The following is a 19766-nucleotide window of genomic DNA, read 5'->3' as shown; positions in this document are numbered from 1 at the left end:
TTGAGATAGGGATGTCCCGCTCAAGTCCAAAGGTGAAATATGTTTACAGAAAAGCGCTGTTTAAATCAATCATTGATTTCACTCAGAAAACTTCCCTCAGATTCATTTTTAAAGGATGTGAAAGATTTCAGAGGATACAGGATAAGGAGGTCGACATCTTGTGGCCAAGTACAGTAATGCATGAATGAACACACAGCTTCTTGAACTTATTGACCTCTCTCTGCATGTCTCTGCAGTTACAGCTGTGGTGCTGTGTGTTTGTGTGCATGTGTGTGTGGGTGTTCTGGTTCTGGTAGGTGCCCAAGTATTTCCTATTCTGACAGAAGCACAGTGTGCAGGACTGCATTAAGACCACACACTTTTAGCATCATTGTGATACTGAGCTAAGTTTCAGCAGAGGTGGAAAAAGTACTGAAAAATTGTAATTAATTAAAAGTACCTTTACTTTGCTAAAATTCAACTTAAGTAAAAGTAAAAGTACCCATCTAAAAATCTACTCGAGTAAAAGTAAAAAAGTAATCAATTAAAAATTTACTTTGAGTAAAAGTTACATAGTTACTTTTAATTATTTGATGTAAAAAAAAGTAAAACAAATCATAAATTAAATAGTTTTTAATGAACTATTATTCCACATAGTAATTTGTACGTTTCAGGCAGTATTTGTTCAGACCACCCCATAAAACATTTTCAAGAACAAGTGGCATAGGTTTCTATTATCCATTTTTTTTTCTTTACTGTTAAAAGGTTATGGTCATATAGGTGACTATAAACCGTATTTTTTATAGTTTTACAGGTCATTGTTATATCTTTTTTTTTTAATTCAGACAATTGTTGTTTTCCCAGCATTTTATTTTTTACTCAGTAACGGGGAGTTTTCCAATGTAGCGAAGTAAATTACTTGTGTCAAAATGTAGTTAAAAAAGTAAAATTACCTATTCTAAAAACTACTTTAAAAATAATTACAAATTACTCATAAAATCTACTCAATTACAGTACCCTTGAGTAAATGTAATTCATTACTTTCCACATCTGAGTTTCAGTAAGATCAGTAGGCCCTATTTTCAGTGATCTTTAGACAAGCAGTCAACCACGCACTGTGCAGCTTGAGTAAGGGTGTGTCAGTGTGTCCTTGCTATCATAACGGCAGGAAAAGTACAAAAGTGCGTGGCTCAAAACGGGCAAAAGGCATATATACTAATTCTCTTAATTAATCATGGATGTGTTTTGGGCATAACATGCAATAAAAACCAATCAGTATATCACTTTTCATTCCCTTTAAGAACCAGGTGCCATCTGACTTTGGCAGATTGCTGTTTCAACTCATCAGAGGAACTGACCTGCTTGTTCACGCTGTAAAAGGTTCACGAGCAGGTAATTTATGATGTAGAATAATGTTATGTTATTTTGTTTTCTGTTTATTGTTGGTATAAAAGTTCTCATAGCTGCCAACTGGCATGCGTTATGAGTTTGAATGTGCCTTTTTCATCAGTTCAATGCCAAGATAACAATGAACTGTTGCTGTCTAACTAGGTTATATTAAGGCAGTGGCGCAACTGTGTTTTACGCTGCTTAGATAGCAATATGCCAGAAATGTACCAGAACGCACCTCATTTGGAGACCACCATGCCCATCAGTGTGGATATATTTACAAGCACCGTTGCTACTAAAACGATGCAGGCAGAAGACGTGAAAATAGACTGTTGGCGTGGGGGGGGGGGGGGGGGAGGGGCAACAATTAGCATCACATCGATATAAGATAGGGTGTCAGATAGGGTGTCAGGTACCTTAAACCAGTGGTTCTCAACTTTCTCCACCCCACATCCCACTGGCATATACATAGAAAGTACAATATTTTTTCCACTTTTAGTATAAAATGTTTGTGTTGTACTCTGACTGAAAAGGCATCAATTAGGGCCTGACCAATAGAGAGTAAAGAGGTTTGCTTGTTTTTTTTGTTTGATTTCCTAGCTAAACAAATTCTTCATCTCTGCTTAGCTAAATGTATTAAATGTTGCCAGTGACTAAACATTCTCAATGTTTTTCCGTTTTTATTTGTGCATTTCTATAAATGTTAGATTTTTCTGACTTTAAGTGCTATTACTATTATAGTCTACTTCAACTTCTCTCTAAGGATAGGCCTGTGGACCACCAGAGGTTGCTTCATGGCCCACTGGTGGTCCGTAGTCCAATGTTTGAGAAATACCACAATACCAAACCAGCCACCAATCAGTGTTCTGTAAGAGTAGTAACAGAAATATTTCGTTTTTAAGCTTTAAAGTGTAAATATTTGTACTTTGTTGCTTTTGAGGCTGATGACTTTTGCAGTGCCAAAAGCAGAGCTGCCTCGTGCTGCAATTCCCGACTGGGCCTTTGATGATCCTTGCTATTAATAAACATAATCAATTGTGTTGCGAAATGCTTGGAGCAAAACCCGATCCCACGTTGGCCACAAGTGTGCGGGCCTCAGAGCCGGAGTGAAAGCTGAGCATTAGAGTGGTATTGATAAGATCTCTGCAGTCACCTTCTCTTCCCCTGCGGTAAAAGCTATCAGCCTCTCTCTCCCAAAGCTGACTTACACTCGCTCCCCGCGGGAGGATTGAGTGTCCACACGGCCCCATCACGCCTTTCTGCTTTCTGGAATTACTCATAACTCATGAAATCTGGGGCAGCTCTTTTTTTGTAGGGCCGAAAACAGAAAACCATTACAGAGAGAAAACGAGAGAGTGACAGAGAGAGAGAGAGAGGGGAAGAGAGAGAGAGAGAGAGAGCACATTAAAGACTGGACACCTGAGTCACTGCCTTTAGTTCTTCACTAAGGACTTCACTACAGACAATAAGGCAGCCAGAAAAAAGCCAATAAAACTCTCACTCTGGCTTTAAATTGATCTCACGACTTCAATTTCCCTTCTTGCAGATATGAAAGGGCTGAGAAAGGGGCAAAATAATTATATCAATATACAGTGCATACGCAGACCTCTCAGATCAGATAGAATAGCGCACGGTGAAGAAGAAATTTTAGAGTTCAACCTTGTGTATGAAAGCTTTATTACCATAAAGAAGAACCTTAAATTCTTTAATTCCAACATTTTCTGTTATAGAGGTGAATTCTGCCCAGAGATACAGGTTCAGAATTCAAGGCCAAGTGTATTTGGACCTAGAACTAGTGGAATGTTTTTATTCAATGATAGTTGGTCCGGGTAGGTGATACATAATTATATATATTGATTAATATTGGTTAATATTAATATATTATATTAATATTTAATATTTATGCTAGTTGATTGTGATGTTATCAAAAATCAGAAGCTGTTTTATCAATATAATTTAATGGACTGCTGCAGAAAAACAAGATTTTTTGATAGTATGGAAAATGAAAATAGAACATGCAGTTTTTCTTACATATCTTTTCTTACCCAATATAGTTTGTGTTTTGTCTGACCAGCTTTATTTCATTTATCAACCTATAGAAAAATAATTGTCTAATAATTATTTGATGTCTCAGGTGATTCTTATTTAGGTTTCTAATGCTTAGGAAAAACAACATTAGACAAATATTAGACATAAGATACATCTAAGGTTTAAGGGTTCAAATCCAAGATTGTGGTTTTAGACACATATGAGTTCTGGGGAGCCAACCAAGCATAGGTATCAAACCCACAGCCTTGTAGCCAGTGGTCCAGTGCTCTAACCTCCGAGCCACCACTTCCATTTAGATCTATACTGAACCTCAAAAGGAGACATATGAGACTATTGAGCTCTTTATCTCAGAAGACACATTAAAGAAGCAAAAAACTTATGCTAAAGTCTCCTTTGTCTTCCCATCTGATCTCATTTTTGTTGTCTAGAAGAAACTACAGATATATTAAGATCACCGAAAATGGAGATCTTCTTTTTGACTTTCCTTTCTTCATAAAATATCTAAAAATAAAACTTTTAATTTTAATTAACAAATTAAAATGAGTAAAAAAAAGTAAGCATACAAAACTATTAAAAAATAAAATAGTGAAAGAAATAGAATAAATACAAACGAGAAAAAAGAGAAGAACTAAACTTGTGATTTATGGCATATTTTGGCACATTTCTATGATGAATGTTCTATTTTAGTTTGACTGTTTCTGTGTATTTAACTCACATTTAATCATTTGTTTTTAAAAAAGTGTGACCATTGATTTTCCAACCATTTTATTCAAATTAAAGTAACAGTTACAATAAAAAGTAATAATACTAATAATAATAATAATAATAATAATAATAATAATAATAATAATAATAATAATAATAATAAATTAAACTATACAAATTAAAATAATTTAAGAAGTAATAATACAAAACTATTAAAAATAAAATAATGAAAGAAATAAAAAAATAACTAAAATTGTGATTTATGGCAAATATTGGCCCATTTCTATGATGAAAGTTCGACTCTAGTTTGAAAATAACTTTGATCATTTGTTTTGTTTTTTTAAGTGAGACCATTGGTTTTCCATCCATTTTATTCAAATAACAGCAACATTTACAATTAACAACAAAAAAAAACCCAAAATGATTAGAAGTCTTAAATCACAACACCATAAAAATTGTATATGAATGAATTCTGATGAAATTTCAGGGTCTTACACACATGCAGCAGAAGCGAGGCACAGTGCGGCTGTATAAATCTGAATAGGCTGCTTGTTTAATGGCTCACAGCTGGTGCTGACAGCCACTCCAAAAAAGAGATGCCAAATTATCAGCTATAATTCCAACTCCAGCTCTGCTTTAGAAGCTTTGTGCAGGCTTGTACCAAAATTGCATGTATTAATCTTTAGAGCGATTATGGCCTCTGCAATATGAAATCAAGCATTAAAAATAACAGCAGCGTACGAACGAGCTCTCGAACAGACTACAGACAGGAGCTTGTGTGGAGAGAGCACACTGACTAATAAATAATCTATGAGGATTTTAACAAAGCACACCAATTAACTGTCTAACACCTCTGTGTGTTTAAGAGCGTCTGACTGAATACGCTGACTGGGGTCAGCTGATACAGGGGTGTTAATGCATTGAGAGCAAACTGCAAAAGCTTTCAGGTCCAAAAAACACAGAGCTCTCACAGGAGATTCATCAGACTTGGCTTTAAAACTGGTGTTTCAGGACAAAAACAGCACAAAACATACTTTTTTTAAAACTTTTTTGTAGATTTTAGTTATGCATTAGCTGTATATTTTATATAAGATTCAGTATTCATATTTTTTCAGACTGCATTACAGTGAATTAAAAGATGCGCAGGAGATACTGTTTGTATACTATCAGTCCAGAAGTCTGTAAAACACTTGTCCATATAGTTGTTTCTGAAATTAAAGGATATTAACCCAAAATAACCCATGGTGACATATGCATCACAAACTGTTTAAAAGCTGTAGAAATATTACCTGTATCCAGGAGAATAATTGGGTTTGTTAAACTGTATGTTTACATTACAAAACAGTCTAATAGATCTAATAAAATTTTAATGTGAATAGATAATTTTAGGAAAAACGGGAAAAGTTCCCATCAACTGCTTAGCAAACAAATTGTGAATGTGAATTTCTTATAGAAATACAAAATTCTATAAGAATAAGTGATCAGAAATCGTATTATTCAGGTTCTACAATCATTGCTTTTAATTAAATTTTATTTTATTATTTTTTAAGGTTCAACTAATCAACTAGACTATCGGTCTAGTCTATCAGACTATCAGATTTTGTCCCTAAAAAAATGCCCCAAAAGGCACTATTCTCAGAGAGTGTCCCTTCTGCTGGTAGATGGTTTTAGAATGTCCAAGCTGGTCTTTGCTGGCCAAGTAAACATGGTCACATACTCAATATAGGTAAGCTATCTGTGTAACCAGCTATTAGCAGCATAGTGTGTCTGTCTTTGATTTTGTTGATTTTGCTGGTTCACCAATGAGATCATGCTGGTCATCATGGAATCTGCTCTACCAGCATGGCTTGTTGTCCTGCTCCCCTCAGGTCGGAGGCTGCGGAACATCAAGTGCAAAACAACCAGAATGAGAAACAGCTTCATTCCGGAAGCTGTAAGACTCTTAAACTCCACCTAACAACACACTGCACTGACACACAAGGACAAATACTGTTTACAAACATGGTCACTTTATCCTCACTGAGACACTTTATCTTCTACTGCTCTAATTCCATATCATGCTGCTATAGCACACTTGCACTCTGCACTTCATATTGCTGCAACCTGTCTATTCTCTCTATTTATTTGTATTTTTTTAGGTATTTATCTTTATCTATTTGTATATTCTATTTTTATTGTATTCTTTTATTTTATCTAATTTTATCTATATATCTATTTTAATAACAGCTCTTGGGTGTAAACTGGACCGTGAGATCACAATTTCGTTCCACCTCATGTACCACATGTGATGCGAATAACAATAAAATGTCCTTGAATCCTTGAATCCCTGAATGGCCAAGGTTGGTCAGACTGGTTCTCTTCCTTGGTCAGGTTGTTCATAGTGGTGGACCAGCTAAACCATCAAACCCAAACAAAGTACTAGTGTCAACTGTCCTCACCATTATACGTCAAACTGACCTTGGCATTAGAGGTCCTGACATTAAATTTTGGTCACATGACATCCCAACCTGCGTCACATCAAACGGATAACAATGGCAATGTCTTTTGGCATTGTTAGCCAACTGGTAGAGATGGAGATTAATCACATTTGTTTTTTTTATTTAAAATCTTATTACTTACCTACTTACCATTTTTTTCTTTACTTTAATGCATCTATACATTATATCTGAATTCCTTAATTATTTTCATGTCTTTTAATCTGAATAAACTGTAGGCAGTGGAATAATTATCCCACAGCTGGATTTCTGAAGAGGAAATCAGGTGGAGTCAGACAGCATCATTAACGAGTTGTTAACTGCTTCCACAGCTACATAACACCACAGTGCTAACTGCCATAGCTCCCTCTCAGACTGTGAATGGTCCATAATATATTACAGAACATGCTGCTATGTATACAGATTCCCTGGGAAATTAGACTTTATTACTTTATTAGACCCTCTAGTAAAATTTCATTTACACAAAACAAACCACAATTACCTGTAGAAAGTTTATCAACAATTCATTTATACTTCTTAAAAAAATGTGCCATTAAATAATATATATTATGTGTATTTTATTTTTTATGGAATTTGAACGTTTGAAAACTAAACAATTTCCAAAAAAAATAAAGAAGAAAAAAACAGTTGAGGTAAATATAAAAAATTACCACATAAAAACGGCTATATGTTACAAGATCTTTTGTCAATCAACGTCTAAAATTAAGAACTTAACAGAAAAAATATATAGTTATAATTTTAAAATAATGGGAATTAGAATAAATGTGTTATAAACGTAAAAATGTACTCATTAAGAAAATGTACATAAATAAACAGACTATAGTAAAGAAAGTAGTGCTGGCTACAGACAGTAAAGATGAGTGCAGAGTGTGAACTGCACCGCTCTGCTGTCTGTAGTGTTAGTGGAGAGTCTCGCGCTGCAGATCTGTGGCCGCGCTCTGATTGGCTGCTGCTGCTGCTGGGTCGGGCGAAGGAAATGATGCGCTAATGGGCCTCTAATTACAGAGCGGCGTCCGATTCAGTGAGCCGAATCGATTCATATGAACTACACAGTTGACTCAGTAAATAAAACGTTACAGTGTGGCGTTTTATGATTAGTTTTTTTATAAGAAACGTTCATTAGACAGGTGGGATATAAAGTACAAACTGTACAATATTAACATCATGTTACCAAAATCCGATACATTTTAAATATATGCTAATAACAATTTATTTATTGTTTGGCGTGTATAAATACAATAGGAAAAAATATATTTTTTCTATAGTATTTCTCAATACTATACCTCAGGTTCATAGATTACATATTCTATATTCTTAAATTACCTTATTTTTCATTTATTTGTTTTCTGTTAACATTGCTACTTAATTCACTTGTACTTTTCACTTACTTGTGCAATGTACTTAAATAAGCAGTAAACATACAGCATTGGTTGTATCATTTTTTAATGCATCTTAACATAAAACAAAATACAGAAATAGTAAATAAAATAAATAAAATTCATAGACATTAAGACATCAGGTAATTACTTAATACATTACAAAGTTGAAAAGATAACATATACATACACACACACACATACACACACACTCACGTACCACAGTGTAGGAATAAGACGATCGATCTATCTATAATACTGAGAATCTCAAAAAATGCAGTTTATTTATTTATTTATTGTGTGTTTTGTTGACTAAGAGAAGCAAATCACATTATATTTATTTTATTATTCTTAAATTATACTGGAGTTTGTTAAGCATTTAAATGATACTTTTTAATAAATATTTTATATTATTTTTTATATTATCTATGTATTACCAATTTATATGAATATTGCCCTTATTGTTTCTTCTAGTATTTATTTTTTTTTTTTTAAGTATTTCTCAATATTATTCTTCAGAATTTTTTGTTATATTACATTTTCTATATTTTTTACTTACTTTATTTTACTTTATCCATTTATTTTCTGAAAAACTCCCTTCATTGTTTATTTTAGTTTTTTATTTAGTATTTCTCAATATTATACTTAAGTCTGTACATTATTTAACATATTCTATATTGTTTACTTAACTTATTTTACTGTATCCATTTATTTGCTGGAAAAAAACTTAGTTCAATTATACTTAAGTTTGTAAAGCATTGTTGAGCATCTACATTTTATCGTGTATTGTTTTATTGTTTTATTTTTTTATATATATTTTTCAATATTATACCTCAGGTCTGTGCATTATATTACATATTTTATATCGTTTACTTGGCTTACTTTACTTTTTCCTTTTGTTGGTTACAGCTGAATCAGTTCAATTCAGTTCGCTGAAATGAATCAGTTCAGATGAGCCGATTCGTGTGTGAGTTGGAATTCACTACTTCCTCTGGGCAGGGCTGAGGGAGGGGGAGGAGTGCGGGGAAGCGGAGTCGCGGACAGGCAGCGGCTGTTCACACAGTAATGCGGATCAGGCGGGTTAATAACAGCCATTTCTCCCAGTCTGTCAACTTCATGCCCGCCGAGGGACGGTGTTTGTAACCGGAGCCGGAGACTTTTATCCTACCGAGTCCTCTAACCCGACTCAGAGCCGCGGCTGGTGAATCCCGGAGGAATGGCAGCGGCGGAGTAGGTCGGGGCGAGCCGCCCGAAATAACCGGACTTTTCTTTATAAAGCTCCCGCTGAATTCCCGCGGGTCCGGAGCAGAGAGAGAGAGGTAAGGCTCGGTCTGTGTTTCTGAACCCGCTCTGCTTTAGTTCTCCGCCCTCATGCCCGAGAAAACTGGATATTCTGCTTCTTTCTACTCTTAGGCGACTGTCTGTCTGCTGTCTGCGGTCTGTCTGTCTACCAGTCTGTCTGTCTGTCTCACTCCAGAACTTTTGTTTTGCTGTTTTGCAGAAAATTATTATTGCAGCTTGAGCTCTGCACATACTGCTCTGTAAAAACAATAAGAAAACACTTCAGTTTCTGAATCAGTTTCTCTGATTTTGCTATTTATAGGTTTATGTTTGAGTAAAATGATCATTGTTGTTTTATTCTATAAACTACAGACAACATTTCTCCTAAATTCCAAATAAAAATATTGTCATTTAGAGCATTTGTTTGCAGAAAAAAAGAAATGCATCAAATAACAAAAAAGGTGCAGAGCTTTCAGACCTTAAGTAAATGCAAAGAAAACAAACAAAAAAAATCAATATTTGGTGGAATAACCCTGTTTTTTAATCACAATGTTCATGCATCTTGGCATCATGTTCTCCTCCACCAGTCTTACACACTGCTTTTGGATAACTTTAAGATTCTACTCCTGGTGCAAAAATTCAAGCAGTTTAGCTTGGTTTGATAGATTGTGATCATCTATTTTTCTACTGATGACTTTAAGAACACTTAAAGTATAATAATGTTTATATTGCCTTACTTTCATGCTCCAACCAATGTATTTTACCACTAAAAAGTGTTTAAACAGAACAAAAGTCTGTAAGGCTACACAAAAAAAGCAAAAACTGCACTCAGAACTTCATTCTTTTAGCTTAAACAGCTCCTCAGGATAACTATTTTAATGTGGATGATACATCCTACTAGAAATCATTGTGATGAACTCTATTATTGTGTCCTTTTTTGGTCAATTTATTGCCACAAAAATGCTTTAATATGATATTATGAATAATTTTTTTTAGAGTTACATTAAAGAGAAATTTATTTGTAGTAAGTTTTTGACCATACTATTCAACGCTGTGTATTAGCAATAATATATATCAAATTACATGATTAGAGTTATGATTAGATGTATTGGATTTTATTGTAATGCTGTAAACTGCTGTAGTACAGTCTTTTTTATAATGGATACACTATTGCAAACCATAATATCAATATACTTTGATGTATTTATATTTTCTTACAGCCTGTAGTAATTTCTGCTAAAGTCTGTGGGCTGTTCACATGGACAGTTCTAGCCAGATGCTGCCGGTCACGATCACTGTGCTCAAAAACAGCGATTAGCTTTTTTTTTCAGACATGGCTTGTAATCCTTTTCTGAAGTGAACCCAATGACATTTTAATATAAAAGGCTGCTCTGATGATCTGGGTGTTGGTCAGATCGTTGTGGAGGTGTTTTTGCTGATGTTTGCAGACAGCCTGCAGTACGTTGGTGTGAGCCGTTCGTCCATCGGCACCTTGTTATTGGTCTTTTGTGATGCAGACCGGCCTGCAGGTTCGGCTCACGTCCAGGTAATGTGAGTCCATCAGCCCCATGCAGTGCACTCAGCATTACAATGGCTTCAGTCTGGGAGGAGAAGCAAAAGGGAGAGACGTGCACACTTCATTTTTCTCTTTACACTTTAATTTCAGGGCCTGCAAGGTGTTAGCAGCTGTGATTTGCTGTTATGTATGACTTTGCTGTAGTGTTATCTGGACAGTGCATACCTAGTGTGGTTGTGTAGTGGTAATTTTAGGGCTCAGGTTCTTGTTGTGTTGTTCTGGGGTTTGTTTTGCTGTTTCTTGTGAAGAGCTTTAGCTCATCTTTGGCTAAGATACGCAGATAAGAGGCTTAATGTTGTACAGGAATCTAATTGGTATTTATGCTGAAACTATCAATCATTTTTTAGTCGACTAATTTTCTGATTATATTTTTGATTATTCAGTTAGTCGACAGTTATTTCTAGCATTCCCTCAATTGGGTACATGTGTAACGTGCTGATATGTAGAGGGTATATTTGTAATGTGTTGGGTTCGGGCACTTTTGGAGACAGGCCGTGTTGAGTTTTAAACTGTGTGAGTGAGCCTTTTGCCCTTCTCCTATTGAATTTGTAACGTTTAATTATTATAAAAAAATAACGATTAGTTGACACTAAAATTTGGAATCAATAATTAAAAAAATACATATATATATTATGTTGACTAATAATTGCAGCCATAATTGGTATTGGGAGAGTATGGCTTAATAATGCAGCTCTGGAAAAGAATTAAGAGACCACTTCAATTTCTGAATCAGTTTCTCTGATTTTGCTATGTTTAAGTAAAATTAACATTGTTGGTTTTTTCTATAAACTATGGACAACATTTTTCACAAATTCCAATAAAAATATTGTCATTTAGAGCATTTATTTGCAGAAAAATTTCAGAGGAGAAATGACTGAAATAACAAAAAGATGCAGAGCTTTCAGACATCAAATAATGCAAAGAAAACAAGTTCATATTCATAAAGTTTTAAGAGTTCAGAAATCAATATTTGGTAGAATAACCCTGGTTTTTAATCACAGTTTTTATGCATCTTGGCATGTTCTCCTCCCTCCACCAGTCTTACACACTGCTTTTGGGTAACTTTATGCCTTTACTCCTGGTGCAAAAATTTAAGCATTTCAGTTTGGTTTGATGGCTTGTGATCATCCATCTTCCTCTTGATTATATTCCAGAGGTTTTCAATTTGGTAAAATCAAAGAAACTCGTCATTTTTATTTTTTTCCAGAGCTGTATATCAGCACTGATTGGATTTGAGCATTGCTTCAAGTCAGTAGTTTATAACGTTTTTTTTTTAATACTATAGACAAGCATATGTTACTTTGCTACTGGGAATATTAAGAATACTTAGATAATTCATTTTATTGGATTTGTAGCTGTCTTATTCTTTGTTCCAGTTACTGCTGATTGGCTAAAAGCAGTGACAGTTCTTTGGAACTCAATAGAACATACATTACTGTCTACAACATTCCTACAAATTATTGATGTGTGACAAAAAAATACACTTTTTTTTATCTTGCCCTGTTAGCATAATTTAAATCTGGCATTTGACCATGTAAATCTTTACATTGTGTCAACACTTTACATTGACATTGAATACAATTATTTTACATAGACTTTCATAGAAACATTTCTTAAAAATTAAAGTAGCAACAGCTAAATAATGTGTCAATTGATTGTTGAATGTTAGGCTTCATTTTTTTCCATTAAACATCTGCCTTTAGCCATTCTGTAAAACTAAACAGGAACTCTTTGAGATGTAAACGAAGTGATTCTGAGTAGTTTGTGGTTAAAATGGTGAGTTGACCCCTGATTGCTTTGCAGTGATGGTAATAGGAACCAGGGGCCGTGATGTCTGCAATGCAAATATAGCCATTTTATGTACTGTCCAAACCCACCAGTGAACGTTCTTGTGTGAACATTCTCCTGGGGCTAATGTTAATGGTGGTGATGGTGAAATAGTGGTGAATGTACCTCTCCAATGAGAACAGAAAAGTTTTAGGCCCAAACTGACTCTAAATGAATGTATTATTTTGTGCTGGAGTTCCCAGCACCACTATGTGAAATATTGTGTACTATAGTTACACTGCCAAAGATACAATATTGTAATGTATGTATGTATATTTGCAAATTTGATGTACATTTTAAACTTTTTAATGATTTATGCAAAATGAAAGTTCGCAGTGTTGTTATTTTCCATGATGTATTTACCATTAGCAGATTAATAGCATTATTAATATTACAACGTGATTCAGTATTGTGCAGCCCTAGAATAGAGCACTTCACTAAATCACTCTAAATGATTTTATTGATCTTAACAATTCACTTCTGAAGGATTCAGAGTTCCCATTCACATTACAAGGTAATTGAGATCATCACAAAGTTCTGGAGACAATTCTTACTTTCTGAATCAGTCCTGAAACCTTTGCTTACCCTAGTTTACCCTATAAACATTTTGTAGAGCACAGGTTTGGCTGCACATCTCAAAAACAGCTTCTCTCTCGCAGAAAGACACGGTTCATACGTACTGGTAGATATATACACACAGAGGCTTTGGGGTTATTTGATGCTCAGTACAGGATTTAAAGCCTGTTTGCTGGATCTTCTTGTGAGCTTGAGTCTTTTGTGAGGAGTGAATTGGTGAAATTAGACTGAATGCAGTTGTAAAGGTGTTTTTTTTTTCTTGACGACGCCGGTCTCGGCCCAGACAGGCGATTGTCCTCAGTCAGGCTTCACTGAGCTGTCGTAGTGGGCTGGGTTATGATGAGGGCCTACACAGAGCAGCTCTCCCATAAACCTGTGCGTTGTCTGCCTTTGTGACTGTGAGCCCGGTGTGTGTGTAAGTGTGTGAGAGAGTGTGTGTGTGTGTGTTGAGAAGGGTCTGGTCACAGGGATGTGTTCAGACTGGTTTGGCTGTGGGGAGGGAGGAATGGTAGAACAGATGAAAACGATAAACCGTGTTAACGCACAGTGTCTCAAGTATGAACAACAAAGGCCACACAGAGAACCAGAGCACTGAATAAATAAGGTATAAACAACCAGCATGCAGCACTTCAGCTACATGTTGTATTGCATCAACAGTTTATGATGATTGGACCAATAGAAACACTCCAAATTGACTTCCACTGAAAAGTATTTTTTTTTTAATCTTCCTGTTAAGTTGGCATTTTGGAGATGAATTGTTTTTGTGTGAAAGTGACGATAAGTTCAATTTCTGTAATTATTTTATAAAAATATATTGTAAGTATATTTATTTTGTACACAGCAAAACTAAAACTGGCATAAAATGCAAACAAAACCAGTATTTAGTTTTTGTATTTAGGGCTTTTACTGTAGTATTACAATACTCAATGCAGTACAGTACAGTAAAGGAAGAAAACACCAGATGATTATTGAATTAAATTTTTTTTACCGCATTACATTGTAGAGTTTATATAACATATTGAAGATATTGAAAAATTATATTAAAAATATCTGTATAAAAAAGTACCACTCCATTCAAATTATTGCATTCATTTATTAACATAAAACATTTAATGCTAAGCCTGTCCTGATTATTTGATATGATATAAACTATTTTTTTGGTTTAGGCAATATATTGTTCCATACATAATTGTGATCATTGACATTTTTGTCATGTTTAGAAACTTTTTATGCCACTGACATTATGATAATATAATATAATAAAATATTATATAATAAATTAGCATGATAATACCAAAACACCCCTTTAAATGTCATTTTTTTTAAATTAAGAATATCTAAAAATGTATAAATATCTTAAAATATTAAAGCGACCATTTTAAACTACAGTTTGTTTTAAAGGCTCATATATGTTAGTGGTTAAAAAAGAAAACAGGAAAAATGACCAGAAAAAGGTCAGGTCCATATATTGTACAATATATATATATATATATAGTTCAAATAATGTAATTATTGTGACTTATCCTTCTGAATCCACAAATATTTAGCCATACCTTTTAAATGTTCTTACATTCTTGATGCCTTAGCAATGATTGGTTAGCACAAAGTTGCACTAAGAGAAATAAAAAAGAGATTGAAAATATTTAAAATGCCATTTGTAGTGAATCATTTTAGTATAGAATTTAGTTTAGTTGGTTAGAGAACTCGATATAATTGGTCGATTGATTACTGATGCAGTGTGTTATTGTGACCCTGATTGTGGTCTTTTATGTGTGTTTGTGTACTGATGTGTAAATGCTGCAGTGTGTGTGTGTGTGAGAGACAGTATGGTGTTTGCAGTGGTCTGGAGGGTGTCTGGGAGTGTGAGTAGCGGGGGTAGGTTGCTGTACCCCATGCTGACCACCATTGTCTGACGGAGGACGTCCTGCTGGGCCTTTTAAACTGCGTCACGTCCTGGAGTCAACTGATAGCAGTCAGATAGCAGGATGGTTGGCTCCTTTTCTCCTCACTATCTCTCTCTCTCTGTCTCTCTCTCGTGCTCTCGCGCTGTCTGGACTTCCTACATGAAGTCAGTGGATACCTCTTGGAGAGCTTCTCTTGGCACTGAATAAATACCCACTGATAAGGTAGGCACCACGTGAAAATGGAGCTAGGCTGCAGGCCTGGGTCTAGATTACACTCTTTGGCTACAGAAGCACAAATGCCTGCCACATGCTTTCAAACCATATTGGTAAAAGGTGCTGTCCATGTATTTTATGGAGGCTGTACAGCTCTGGAAAAAATTAAGAGACCACTTCAGTTTCTGAATCGGTTTCTCTGATTTAGCTATTTAAAGGTATATGTTTGAGCAAAATTAACATAACTGTGTGATTCTATAAGCTATGGACAACATTTAGTTGCAGAAAATGAGAAGTTAATATTCATAAAGTTTTAAGAGTTCAGAAATCAGTATTTTGTGCAATAACCCTGGTTTTTAATAACAGTTTTCATGCATCTTGGCATGTTCTCCTCCACCAGTCTTACACACTGCTTTTAGATAACTTTATGCCAGTCCTGGTGCAACAATTCAAGCAGTTCAGTTTGGTTTGATGGCTTGTGATCATCCATCTTCCTCTTATTATATGATTATAGTCAGTGGTTTTCAATTTGGTAAAATCAAAGATACTCATTTTAATTTTTAAGTGGTCTCCTATTTTTTTTCAGAGCTTTTTTCCAGTTTCGGACTGTCTGAAAGGGTGTAAACTTAGAGGACCGAGGTAATTAATAAGTCCAAAATGAATAGAAATGCTCCAGAATGACTGTAATGAATAAATTGTTATATATATTTACTTTTTTGGAATATGTGTGCATTGCTCCACCTTGCATGACCCCTCTTCAGTGCTTTTTATCATTAAGCAGTTTTTAAACTTCTTCGTATGTTCTCCTCCCTCCACCAGTCTTACACATTACTTTTGGATAAATGTGTGCCACTCCTGGTGCAGAAATTCAAGCAGTTCTGCTTGGTTTGATGGCTTGTGATCATCCATCTTCCTCTTATTATATGATTATATTCAGTGGTTTTCAATTTGGTAAAATCAAAGAAACTCATTTTAATTTTTAAGTGGTCTCTTTTTTTTCAGAGCTTTTTCCAGTCTTTGGACTGTCTGAAAGGGTGTAAACTTAGAGGACCAAGTTAATTAATAAATCCAAAATGAATAGAAATGCTCCAGAATGACTGTAATGAATAAATTTATATATATATATATATATATATATATATATATATATATATATATATATATATATATATATATATATATATATATACTTTTTTGGAATATGTGTGCATTGCTCCACCTTGCATGACCATTCCTCTCTTCAGTGCTTTTCATCACTAAGCAGTTTTTAAACTTCTTTTCTTTAACCTGTTTTGATTCATTACATTGAAATGCATTCGTATTGACATCTGACATTGTCTGTGCCGGCTCAGGGTTTGGGAAATGTCTGCTGTTGCTAAGCAGCAATAAAACCTGCCAAACCCTAAGAAAGGAGCTACTTTGGGGTCATTTGAGGAGAAGTCGAGGTCCAAGCTGCCAAATCTCCCTTGTTTTCTGCTGCGTTAACGAACCCCAGAAAACAGGAGCTGCGTCACGCCGGCTCACAGAGCCTGGGGGGGAATGACTGGCCACTGGTGTTCTGATTTAATCATTAACTTGTTCCATAATACCCAGTTATTACAAGTTATAGCACACACTGCCTGGTCCTAGAAATCATTTCGATGAATAATATACTGACATTTCCAGAAGTCATGCGATAACAGTATGTACACTGAACTAGACTGAAAAGAAGATGCCCACACATGATAATATATGGCATCCCATGATTTTTGTCATGACCTATGGAAGATAAAGAATGCGGCACTGATCTATGGATAGTATGAATGGGCCTTCTGCATTGAATGCAGGTGTGATTTCACAATAGCAAGATCATGACGTACACTAAATTCTGCCATTTGTTGAAATATAGTCTATGTATTAATGCTGATGTGTAAAATTCTGCAATATTTGCATTTACAAATTATATAATCACATCCCCAGGGATCTCAGAAGTTTCTCAGATCCAGACACAACGATTATTGAAGACTGCCCAGGATGCTTTTCCTGTCCCAACACTGCTTTCTGAACTCTTGAACTTGTTAATTAGCCAATTACTTGAAGCAGATGTATTGCAGCAGGGAGGAGCTCACTAAACTGAGGCGTATTGTATTTGCGGACCCTCAATGGTGCTTGAACCAAATGCACCGAGTTCATTTTCATCAGCGAGTTCTGCCTAGTGGCGCAGCAGCGATTAGTTGACATAATGCTCGGTAATGTCTGTATGATATACGAGGCCGTTCTGCCACAGTGCAGTGCATTTACATGAAGTATATGAGCTGATATGTTTTCTGTTTATTTATTTATTTATTAAGAAATTGCTTGTCGTGAAGACTGAGCTGTGCAGGCTGAGCTGTGAGTGATGAGGGGGCTCGGCTCGGGGAAAGGAAGAGAAAACCTGAGAAAACTTTGTGTTTGTCCCCCTGTAGCTCATTATAATCTGGTGTGCTGTGTGTGTTTTCTGTTTTCCTTTCAGTGTGGAGGATATGCTCATTACTGCCTTTATCATTGAATGCTACGTGATTGGTTCTAGGCAAAAGCATGCGCAAGCAGAAGCATTTCTGATTTGAGAATGGATAAAATGTTGTGTTTAATGATACCAGTGAGCTGGAACGACCATCCCTGCTAAACCTAATATATTAATTCTAAAAACTGGGTTGTCTGGTTGCTTTTCGCTGGAGTCCTTCTGGCCACATCACACATCTTTAAGTACATGTGTCACACGTACAACCTCTGAAAGAGGATCCGGCTCAGTTTTACTGAACTCGAGCAGCTGGTGGAGCAATGGAGACTTCAGAAGGGGAACCTCAGAGCTCAGTAGCTTAATCAGTCATAGTAAAACAAAAAAAGAAGGAGTAAAGACTGAGCGCCCGCTCTCTTTCTCTGATTAAATTTAACCTGGAATCGGCTTTATCTGCTCTGAAAGGAGACCGCATCACACCCGCCCAGTTTACAGTTATTCTTCTGCATGCTCGCTGCCATTACCCATTCTCACCAGAGAGGGCCCTAAATCAGCTTTAAATTGATCATAAAGTATTACTTCAAGAGACAGCTTGGGAACAATGGCCAGCATGCTCATGGCAAGGCAACGTAAGTTTTGAGAGTCTGAGTTAGTTAAATAAAGAGTGTATCTGACTTTTGTTGGAGTAACTGCATTTACTGGCCAGAAAAAGCTTTTGCTAAACCTTGGAGAAACATTGCTGTGGTGGTTTGATTGCATTACGCTACAGAAGCATTAGTAAGGTCAGTCGGGGATGTTGGATGATCTCTATCTCCCAAGTCAGCTTCTTAACACCATCACAAAATTACTGGATGGATCTGCATTATTTTTTAACTATCAGAGAACACATTGTTACTGTTACGTTTTTTGCACGTCTGTATCAGCAGTGGGTGCAACTTAAAGTAGCTGAATTCTGCAATCATAAGAAGGGGTTGTCCACAAATATTTGGACATATATTTGTTTTCTCTCTCTCTCTCTCTCTCTTTTTCTCTGTGGGGAGATTTGTGTTTCTCTCCTGTCTGGGTGTGGGTATATGTCAGTCTACTCTAGGTACGTGCCTGTGTCTGTCTGTGCACGTGTATTTTTGTGTGTGTCTCTCTCATTTTGCAGAGGCCCTGCAGCTGCCTTTTCACAATAACACAGAGTGTATAATTTGTCCACGTAAGCCTGAGTCTCTCAGAGCGAGAGCGAGAGAGAGAGAGAGGAAGAGTGTGCGCGCGGGCGCGCGAGAGAGAAACAGTCCTCCAACAGCAATCATTTTTCCGTGCACAGTAATTTTGCTGTCAGGAACAGCTGGCAGTATGGGTCGGAACAATGCGAGAGAGGAGAGGAGCGGCGCGAGGGAGAGTGGAAGAGAGGGGGGGGGGGGGGGTGAGCGAGAGAGAGAGAGAGAGAGAGAGAGAGGGAAAGAGGGAGAGAGAGGGAAAGAGGGAGGGAAGCGTTGGGTTGGCAGAGACCCGAGGGGGATCAGATTTCAGACTCTGTCATTAAGGCCAGACTGCGCCATGCACGCGCACATATACACACACACACACACACTAACACACACTAACACACACAGCTTCAAGCCCTAACTCTAACTGATATGGGTATGTGTTTGTATGTATGTCTGTCTGTCTTCCTTTTTTCTTTTTTGTCTCCACCCCATTTTACCTGTGTCTCTCTTTCTCTCACGTCTCTGTGTCCCCCTTTTTCTTCTACCCATTTTTCTCGCCCCTCTTTTCCCACCTCTCTCTCTCTCTCTCTCTCTCTCTCTCTCTCTTTTGGCTTCTCTTATCCCCCCTGCCCTCTCTCTCCTGGGGCGGAGAAGAAGGGGAGAATGTTTTGTGTAGCTTAGAAAAAGTGAGAGGCTGAGTGAGAGAGAGAGAGAGAGAGAGAAA

At 36.2% G+C, this 19766-nt stretch overlaps 1 protein-coding gene across 2 annotated transcripts in view; it reads left to right on the top strand.

Moving 5' to 3' along the window:
• Positions 1–9004: 9004 nt before the first annotated feature.
• LOC103030586 (activin receptor type-1) overlaps positions 9005–19766 on the top strand; it is a 65393-nt gene continuing 54631 nt past the window's right edge. Inside the window, exon 1 of one of the 2 annotated variants that reach the window (XM_022680142.2) lies at positions 9005–9312. The gene's annotated coding sequence lies outside the window, so the exon portion shown is untranslated. Of the gene's footprint in view, positions 9313–19453; positions 19476–19766 lie in introns of those variants that run through there. The other variant, XM_022680143.2, reaches the window with a different exon arrangement.

The sequence above is a fragment of the Astyanax mexicanus genome, chromosome 11 (genome assembly GCF_023375975.1).
Source record: "Astyanax mexicanus isolate ESR-SI-001 chromosome 11, AstMex3_surface, whole genome shotgun sequence".
Classification (NCBI taxonomy): Eukaryota; Metazoa; Chordata; class Actinopteri; order Characiformes; family Acestrorhamphidae; genus Astyanax; species Astyanax mexicanus.
The sequence above is the reverse complement of the archived record's forward strand: the minus strand, read 5'-3'. Positions and strand labels throughout refer to the sequence as shown.